Below are 9,716 nucleotides of genomic sequence, written 5' to 3' on the forward strand. Positions count from 1 at the left end.
AGCTAGCCAGGGAGTTAATGATTAAGGAGGGGATTAAATATTAACCACCTGTCGGGCCATGGCGTAATGTCTCTGTCTGCACCTGAGCCTACCTAAAAATACCTCCCACCTGCCATGGGCCAGCCAGCAGGGCCTCTAAGCCCCTTGCTTATGGCCACCACCTCCCCATGCACCCACCCTGGCCCTGGCCCTGGCCCACACCCACCACATCACACTCCCCCACACCCACAGCACAGACGCAGTGACTTTTCCTGTAACTGGGCAGCTGTAAGCCACACCACTGGAAGCGCTCCTGGTGGGCTTTCTGGAGGAGGAGGATTTGCCTGGAGCCAGCTGCTGGTATTTCCTGGGGCTTGGCGGGTCAGTAGGTTACATTCCTACCTGTGACCTAGTTTATCAGTGTTCTTATCTCCTCTTTCAAGTCCTTCCTCCGCCTAAAGACCCTTCTGAATCTACACATGCCTACCAGGCCCCAACACCTTGGGCTACAGCAAGTCAGGGTTTATTTCACTAAAGAATCACAAAGGAGTGGCACCTCCCCAACAAGCCATTGTTTTCTTTCCTGTAGCGGTTGGGATCTGGGTGGCAACCTCCAGGAAGCCTCTCAGATTAACGTGGCCCTCCCTAGGCCTCTGCTCCCCAGCTTCTCTCTCGGGCCTGGTAATCCAGGCTGCTGTGGGCTGCTGCACAGCTGCAGGAAACTGGCTGCATCTGTTAGAACGGCCCTTTGAAGTTCAACGGTGCAGCCCCTGTGGCCCTCTAAAGGCTGGGGGTGGGATCGGCCCTATCACACCCAAGCCTGAGGCCTGCCCACAGGCCAGCAAGCCAGCCTCCCCACAGCAGCAACCACAGACAGCAGACAGTATGACACAGGGCTCACTCAGCCTCTCTCTGTTGACAGATGAAGAAACTGAGGCCCCGAGAGGTCAGGTGCCTTGCTGGCTGGGTGGCACCCACGTGAGCTTCTCAGGGCAGTGGTGGCACTGAGGAAGGAATTGGTCTCTGACCGGCACTGATGTGGGCTCCCAGGCCAACACCTGGGATGCTTCCTTTTGGGGCTACAGCCCCCTGTCTCAGACTCAGGGCTGAAGCCCAGCTCAGCCTTGGCGGCACCGCTCCCTGCACAACTGCCCCCAGAGCTCCATTCCACCATCCCTGACAGTGAGCCCAAGGTTTCCCCAAGGATGTTCGGGAGCCCAGGAAACATGAACTTAGCCATAAACAGTGTTCCCAGCTCTCACCCCCAACACACACACTCTGAGTCAGGTTTCCCTGCGGGGAGGAGGGCCGGCCTGGCCCCAGTCTGCTCCAAGCTGACTTTTTGCTCTGCCTTTCTGTTGCTGACTTTCTCATGCTCTCTCTCCCACTCACTCACGCAAAGTCAAAAATTCAGATGAATCAGGTAGAGCAGAGAGGAGGGAAGCAACACTTAAAGCCCAGAATGGTTTTAATGGGAGATGCTTAATTTTTTATTTGCATCTCTTTTGCATACATTTGCATGGGTTGCTTTGAAAATTCTCCATTTCCTGAAGAGCACTGAGAAGTAACGGATTTGTGGGCCTCAAGGCCTCTCAGTGAGGTCTCCAAATGCCTTGGATGGGACCTGGTCCTGGAGTGCAGGGGGAGTAGAAAGGGGACAGAGCACTCAGTTGAAGGATGGGAGGCGCTAGAGGAAGTGGGGGGAGCAGCTCCTGGGCTGGGGCGTGGAGGAAACTCATGGGCCTTGGCTGCCTTCTCATAGCTGAGACCCCGCTCTGTGCACACCTCTACCTGCAGGCCACTGTCTGGCCAGGCTAGGGGTAGGGACATGCGTTTTCCAAAGGTCCAGGTGAATGGTGAGACAAAGCTCGTGGGGGCCAAGTGTGAGAGGTAGTAGAGAAACAAGAGGATGATCCCCAAGAGAGGGGACACACAAGACACTGAGGCAGGGCTAGAGGAAAAGAGCACCCAGGAGAGGAAGGCCCCAGGACCGAGGGTGCAGAGGAGGGTGGGTCCTACTCTGTAGGTGAACACAGATGTCAGAGGCCAACACTCGCTGCCCTTCCACTCCGCACATCAGTTCTCAACTTATGCCCCCAGAACCCTAGACAAGATCCTTGGTAGTCAGGGCTCTGGGCTGGCTCTGCACTCCTTGCTGGGTAAACATGGATAAGCCTCTGTCTCTCTCTGGGACTTAGTCTCCTCTTTAGTAAATGGGGAGAGGATGATTTTCATGGGCCCTCCCAGGTCTGACACTGCGCCACCTGGCCCAGCCTCCCCTGCTTCCCTGTGGCTCAGGAATCTCCAGTGGCTACCTCTAGGATCAAGTTCAAATTCAAGTGTTCAGGATCCTCTGGATCTGGTGCCAAATCAGCCTCATCTTTCTCTGTTTTTTGACAATCCAGCAGGGCTACTTCTTCTCTGTCCCCTGGGTCCTTGCTGCAGCCTCCTTTCCTTTCCCCACCAAGTACCTCCCTTCTGGAATACCTGCCCCTCTCGCAGGGCTGGCTTCATGGACATAAAACCCATGCGGCAGCACAGGGCCCCAAGCTTTGAAGGGCCCCAAGCTTAGAAGGGCCCCATGGTTGGTTTAAGGATCTGTTGATGCCGTTCTAAAATTTAAAAATTTTGAACAATGGGCCCAATGTTATGTATACGATCCTGCCTGCGTCTTCTCCCATCAGCCGCTCCTCTGCCCCACCTCCCTGTGGAGCCCTCATAGACTTGGGGAAAAGGTCTAACCTAGGATGGCCAGCCCTACAGGCCCATGGGGAGGAAGCAGAGACACTTTGCACATCACAGGCCCAGGCCTGTGTCACCAGGGAAAACAGCACAGGAATTGCTAGGGGGCTGGAGAACAGAAAGGGGCAGAGACCCTGGCTCTGTCTCAGGAGACCTGGCTTCTGTTCCCAGAAGGCCGCACTCTAATGGGGGATGCCAAGCAGCTGGCCCAGGAGGGTCCTGATCGCAGGAGGGAGGCAGTTCTCTGGCAGGGCACAGTGGCGTTGGGGGAAAGCCCACACACATTGGGTCTTACTTGCCCCCTCCCTGGGACACTTGGTGGAAACAGCAGCAGAAAAAGATGCGGCTGTCCCGAAGCTGGAGAAGCAGAAGCTGAGTACTTTCTCCACCCTCAACCCCCACCCTACAGAGCTTGCACTCCAAAAGCATCCCTTTGTACACAGCCCAAAAGAAACTTCTCCCCTACACACCCTACTGAGGGGACCGAGGGATTACCTTTCCTGCTTGCAAATAGCCTCACCAAGGAGGGGTCCACATGGCCTTACCACTCTGGCTACAGTACTATAGCCCCTTCCCTGCCCTGCCCTCCCTGGCCCCAAGGGTGTGTAGTCTGGTCTCTCCAGGGGCAGGGCCTGCCTTTCCCAGCCCTAGCTATAGGGCCACATGTCCCTAGGCCATGTGAGTGAGATCCCGCCCCCACCCTGCAGCCACAGGGTAGGGTAGTGACCTCAACCTCTGCTCACCTGGTGAGCCTGATTGTCAGGTGGGGGCAGAGCCAGATCTACAGGGCTGTGATCCTGCTGAAACCCATGGCAACAGAGGCCTTGGGCCAGTCCTGGGCAGCAGCGACTGGAGGAGTGGAGGTGGGATGAGTGGGCTGGACTGTCCTAACTGGCTCCTGGCTCCTCTTCCCAGCACCTTGTTGAAGCACAGCCCTGCCCACATCACTATGTGCCTGCCTCTGGGCCTCTGCTAATGGAACACCCTCCCACCTTTCTCTGCCAGGCTGACCCCGCTTACCTTTGAACATCTGACCTGAGAATCTTTCCCCAAGAATCTTACCCTGAAACTCAGCCTTGCCCCCTTGAGTGGGCCCTTAGCAAAGGATGTATGTCTCTAGACTGATCAAATCAGAGCTTTCTGAGGGCAGGCTGTCATCTACTCACCACGACCCCTGGCAGGTCTGGAACTGGGGTCAAGCTTCGGGGTGTGGCTGGGGCAGAGGGTAAGGGGCAGGTGGAAGTGGAAGACAAAGCCAGGTTTCTTTCCTTCCGATGTGGTAGAAGTGTGTACTCCTTCTGCCATAAGAATAAGTACGGTGACCTATGACTCCTCGTGCCCACAGAGGAGGTATTCACAGGTGACGCAGCCAGGGCTCCCAGACAAAGTGGCCTGCCCAAGTCACACTGGCTGGGAAGAAAGTCTGCCTGAGTGGGCTGCAGTGGGCCGGTGTGAGGTCACAACTTCGGTGCCTGGCCGGGATACATCCCGCACAGAGGCTGAATTCACCCACCTCTCAAAGGCCTCCAGGCCTGAGGGTTTGAGCATCAAGTGGTTTACAAACCGAGGCTCCAACCGACTCCTGGCTTCCCCCTCCCCAAGCCAGCAGCCCCCTGACCCGCTCCCCAGCAAGCGTCCTCCCTCCCACCAGCCCAACTGACTCCCAGTTCAGCTGCAGAAACGGCCAAACGTCTCTCTGGAACCCAAACAGGAAGCCAGGGAGAAGGGGGCCAACGGCTGGGGATCTCTGAGGCTCCTGCAGGAAACATGTGGGGAGAGGGGAGGGGCAGGGGCTCTCTTGCAGCCCCCAGCTCTGCGAGCCCAGCAAAGTCCCTCTTGCTTCCTCATCCTCTGAGGAGCCGAGTTCCCCCAACCCACCTCCCAGCGGGGGCAGGGACCAGGCGGGGCCCTAGGGAAGTGCTGAGAGGGGCTCTTTGGAACTCTCATTTCTGGGTCACTTTTTAATAAACAGACTACTTTTTAGAGTTTTAGGGTCACAGTGAAATTGAACAGAAAGTACAGACTTCGCATATCTCCCCTGCCTCACCCGTTATCAACATCCCTCACCAGAGCAGTTCATTTGTTCTGATCAACGCACACGGACACATCATTAGCACTCAAAGTCCATAGGTGACATTGGGGCTCACTCTTGGTTGGACGTTCTATGGGTTTGGACAAATGCATAATGACACGTCTCCACCATTACAGTATTATACAGCATAGTTTCACTGACCTAAAAATCCTCTGCACTCTGCTTGTTCATCCCTCCCTCCCTGCTCACGTCTGGCAACCACTGACCCCTTTACTGTCTCCATAGTTTTGCCTTTTCCAGAATGTCACATAGTTGGAATCATACCTTAGGCAGCCTTTTCAGACTGGCTTTTTTCACTTTGTGATATGCATTGAAGCTTCCTCCCTGTCTTTTCATGGCTTGAGAGCTCATTTCTTTTTAAGGCTGAATAACATTCCACTGTCTGGATGTATCACAGTTTATTTATCCATCCACCTCGTAAAGAACATCTTGGTTGCTTCCAAGTTTGGGCAAATATGAATAAAGCTGCTATAAACATCAGTGTGCAGGTTTTTGTGTGGATGTAAGTTTTCAGCTCATTTAGGTAAATACCAAAGAGTGCAATTGCTGGAGAAGAGTATGTTTCATTTTATAAGAAGCTGCCGAACTGTCTTCCAAAGTGGCTGGACCTTTTGCGTTCCTACTAGCACAGAAGGAGAGTTCCCGTTGCTCCACATCCTCACCAGCAATTGGTGTTGTCAGTGTTCTGGATTTTGGCCATTTTAATGGGTGAGTAGAGTTATCTCACTGTTGTTTTAGTTTTTAAATTACAATTCCCTAATGATATATGACTGACCTTAAGCTGGGTAGCTTTTAAGGCATGTTTTTCCTCAAATTATCCTGAGATCATATGAACTTCATTTCTTATCAGTCCAGGCCGGATCCACCTCCAGGTACTCTAAGCCTGTGCTGGGTGTCTTCCTCCTTCAAGGGGACAAGGCCGCCCCGGTGCCCACCTCTTCCTGAATGCCCTCCCTGATCTACCCCTCCCCTCACTGGGGGGAAAACATGAGGGTTCTCACCTTCCTGAGAGGACACTGCCCTTGTGCTCATCAGAAACATTTCAAAGTCTAAAAAGATATTCTGCTGCGATTGACTCCACTGCCTCTACCCACACTGATCTGGACGAAACATGCTGGCCTATTGTGTTGGGGGTTCCAGGTGAGGAATCAGCAATTTGCAGTTGGTCCAGCCCTGCAGGATCCGGGAAAGCTGTTTCTTGGGGCCTCAGTTTTCTCACCTGTAAGATGCGGGGAAATGCTTGCCCCAGCAATGCCCTGAAAGGGGAGCAGTGGCAGCTGACATTTAATTGATCACCAGCTGTGTGCCGGGCACTGAAACATGCCCATCACACACCGGATTGCATGTGATCCTCTGTCACCTTGTGAGGAAGACATGGTAGCTGTTCCCATTCTGCAAGTGAGAAAACTGAGGCTCAGAGAGGTCCGTGAGTCACCTTAAGTCATACAGTTGTGTGACTCCAGAGGCCCTGCTCTTATTAACATACCACTCTATTGTTCTGAGTAAAAGATTCCATTCAATTTTGTTCAGCCACTTCTTCAATCCATGAGCATTTAAAAGGCACTGACTACATGCCAGCCACTGAGTAAGCCACTGCTTTGAGTATCTAGTGGTCACCCAGCTGGCTCTCTGGTGGGGAAAGTGAGGGGTGGGAGGCGGAAGAGGTTCCAGCCCTCCAAGAACCTGGAAGTATGGAGGGATGGGGCTTAGCCATGGGAAGCTGTCACCCAGGATCTGCCACCAGCCACTTCTAGGGTGTGGCTGTGTAAGTGGATAATTCACTTAACCTCTCTCTGCTGGGGTTCTTGCTCCCGAAAGGGCGGCAAGACCACCACCTTCTAAGGTTGGGGTGAGGATGAAGGGCCGTAATGAGGACATCTCAAGGGACCGGGTCTGGCAGAGAGTGTGCTCCATAAATTGCGGCCATTATTATCACCAGGAACAACTGGAGAACAAGGGATGCTTGTGCATGGCCAGATGTCCAGCTGTGTGTCCAGAAGTGCCTCAGGAGTCCAGAGCAGGGAACGAGGCCTCCAGCCTGGAGCTGCAGGGGAGGCTTCCTGGAAGAGAGAGCCACAGGTACGGGGCTGGGAAGAGGTGCCTGGCGTGGGGACGTGGTGTGGGGGCAGGGAGGACGTGTGCCTTTGAGTGTCTGTGAGAGAGACAGAGACAGCTGGCCCTGAGGCCGCCGCTGGGGTGCGAACCTGTGAGCCATGAGGCCCACGCTGCTCCCGTAAGGCGATGGGCTGCAGGGCCAGGCGGAGGCCTCTGGGCCACTGGAGCCCCCGAAGGCCTTAAAGAGAGGACGCTGTGGGGTGAGGGGGGCTGCGTGCCTCATCTGTGGTCTCCAGCAGGCCATGCGAAGCCCAGGCAGACCCTGGCCCGGCTCTCCACTAGGTCCTGCCCCTGGTCTGGGATGGAGAGCTGTGGACATTCACTCCCTGCAGAGTTCTGTGACCTTCAGCCAGGCCTGCACGCCCCCCATTACTGCCACCAGCCCAGCCCGCGGACCATGGCAGTGGGAATGGGGCGTGGAAGAGCCCGCCTGCACCTGGGCAGAGAAAGGCACAGGACAGCGTTTACATTTTCCCTCCTTTCCATCCTGGTGGCCTGGCAGGCTGGCAGTGACACTGCTGCGGTCTGTGGGCCCAGGGAGCGCCTGCGTCACATAACGCCTGGCACGGCTGCCCTGAGACACACACGCACACCAGACACCACCCGCAGCTCCACACACTCACACGGAGACAGCAACACAGTCTCCCACCATGTAGACGCCCCCATACCACGCCCTCAAAGGCCACACTGTTGTCTCGGGGAGGACTTCCGCTGCCCCACCCCTATCACACAGGTGGGGCCTCCCCGCCATGGCTTCTGTGGGAACATCTTCCCGCCCCTTGCCCCTCAGGCCCCACGTGCCCTGAGCCTGGTGGGACTGACCCAGGCCTGTGTTGGAGCTCCCGGGTGACAGCATCAGACTTTGGGGCCAGCCCGGGCAGTGGACAACCAACTATGGGAGGATTTGAGAGCAGGGCAGGGAGACAAAGAAAGACCCGATCTCAGGATGAAGCCATTTATGTGGACTCCAGAAACTCAGGACAGGCACACAGGGGGACACACAGGGGTGGACATGGCCTCTGAGGTACAGGGGTGGGAAGTATTTAGTGCAACTTTGTTACTATGATGGCAGGTTTCAAGCTCTTAAATGCATGTTACCCTCCATGGAAACACGTGAGCGGCCCTGCCACCCAGCTACTTCTAGGGGTTCATCTGATGGAAATATTCACCGAAGGGCCTGAGGATAAGGACGTTCATGCACATTGTGTGTAAGAGCAAACAGTGCAGCGCCTCGGCGTCTGTTACTAGGGCCCTTCTAATGTGGAATACCACGCAGCTGTGAAAAGAAGGTGCGACCCTCTAAGAAAGGAGAGCGGGCCAGTGGACAGGAGGTACAAGGTGGTCCCATTTTGCTGAAATATGCAGGCGCACTAGAGAGTAAATGGTAGACAAGAGTGTTCATTATGGCGTTGGGATCAGCCAGGGTGCTTTACAGAGGGAATAGAGCATGTTGGTTAATCTGCTATATAAAAATATTTTCCTTGTTTGTATGTAATTTTTACAGTAACACAAGTAATAACAATATAGTTTTTCGTTCATGTGATGCACCATCCTTTTAATAAATCAAGAAGTTTTGATTCTAAAAAACAAACGAACAAAAAAAGATGACCCCATTTTGTGAAGCGAAACCATATATGAATGTGTGTGTATAAATATTTACAGAAGCTGCATAATCAAATTTCTGGAATGCCTCATGCAAAGTGGTGACCAAATGGTCACCTTTGCTGAGTGAGACTGGGGAGGAGGGTCAAGAGGAACTTTTCCATTTGTACATATTGCAATTCAATTTATGCTGTTTGATTACTCCTAACAAGCAGGCCTGCGTTTGGAAAACGGGGAAAATATCAACGAGAGGCCCCTGTACCAGGGGCCAGTGCATTTATCCTCCTCTCAACAGCCAGGGTGTTCTGCCCTCTCCGCGGGCGCATGGGGTGGCATCGTGCCCCCCCCTTTCATGAGCTGTGAGACCTTGGGTAAGTGTCTTCCTTCCTCTGAGCTTCATTTTCCATCATCATCAGATGGGAGAGGACAGGGCCAGTCTCACAGGGGAGTCTGGCTTTGTCATACTTTATGGAGGCCATTTAGGAGCCAGGTTTGGGGGTGCAGAGAGGAACACAATGTTCTTGCTTCGAAGGAACTTGCAGGCTAAAGAAGATGGTGACGTAACCAGCCGTTGTAGGACAATGTGATATGTGCACCGATAAAGGCCCGCACGGTGCCTGGGGGACCCCAGAGGGGTGAGGGGCTAGATCCGAGGTTGATTCAGGCTGGACTGCTGAATGCTGATGGAAGTGGCCAGGAAGCAGGGGGACAATGGGGTGTGTCCCAGGCAGAGGCAGAGGGAAAGCAAGAACCAGGGGTGGGAAGAGCATTAGGAGTCACCGGAGCTGAGGGCGGGGGGGGGGGGGGGGGGGGGGCTTCCAGGCTGCCAGAGCCTCAAAGGGTGTATCGGAAGCTTGGATTTGAACTGTGGGTGATCGGACCCTTCAGAGGTCGCAGGGCAGAGAGGACACAGTCACCTAAGTGTTTTAGAAGCTTGCTCTTGAAGAATGGGGCGGGAGGGCCAGCCGGGTGCTCCTGGCTCACCGGGTGTCCAGGTGAGTGTGGGGGAGGCCTGAGTCACAGAGACGAGAAGAAAGGGCACAGTTGAGACCTAGTTAGAAAGCAAGAGTCATTAGGTTTCGGCAACCCATGAGGCAAGGGGTAGAGGGAAGCTAGAGCCTGGTGGCTAGAGAGACATGGAGTCATTGCAGGGACAACTGGAAAGGCTAGAGTGAGGGACATCTGG

This window comes from Cynocephalus volans, chromosome 14 (assembly GCF_027409185.1).
Source record: "Cynocephalus volans isolate mCynVol1 chromosome 14, mCynVol1.pri, whole genome shotgun sequence".
Taxonomy (NCBI): domain Eukaryota; kingdom Metazoa; phylum Chordata; class Mammalia; order Dermoptera; family Cynocephalidae; genus Cynocephalus; species Cynocephalus volans.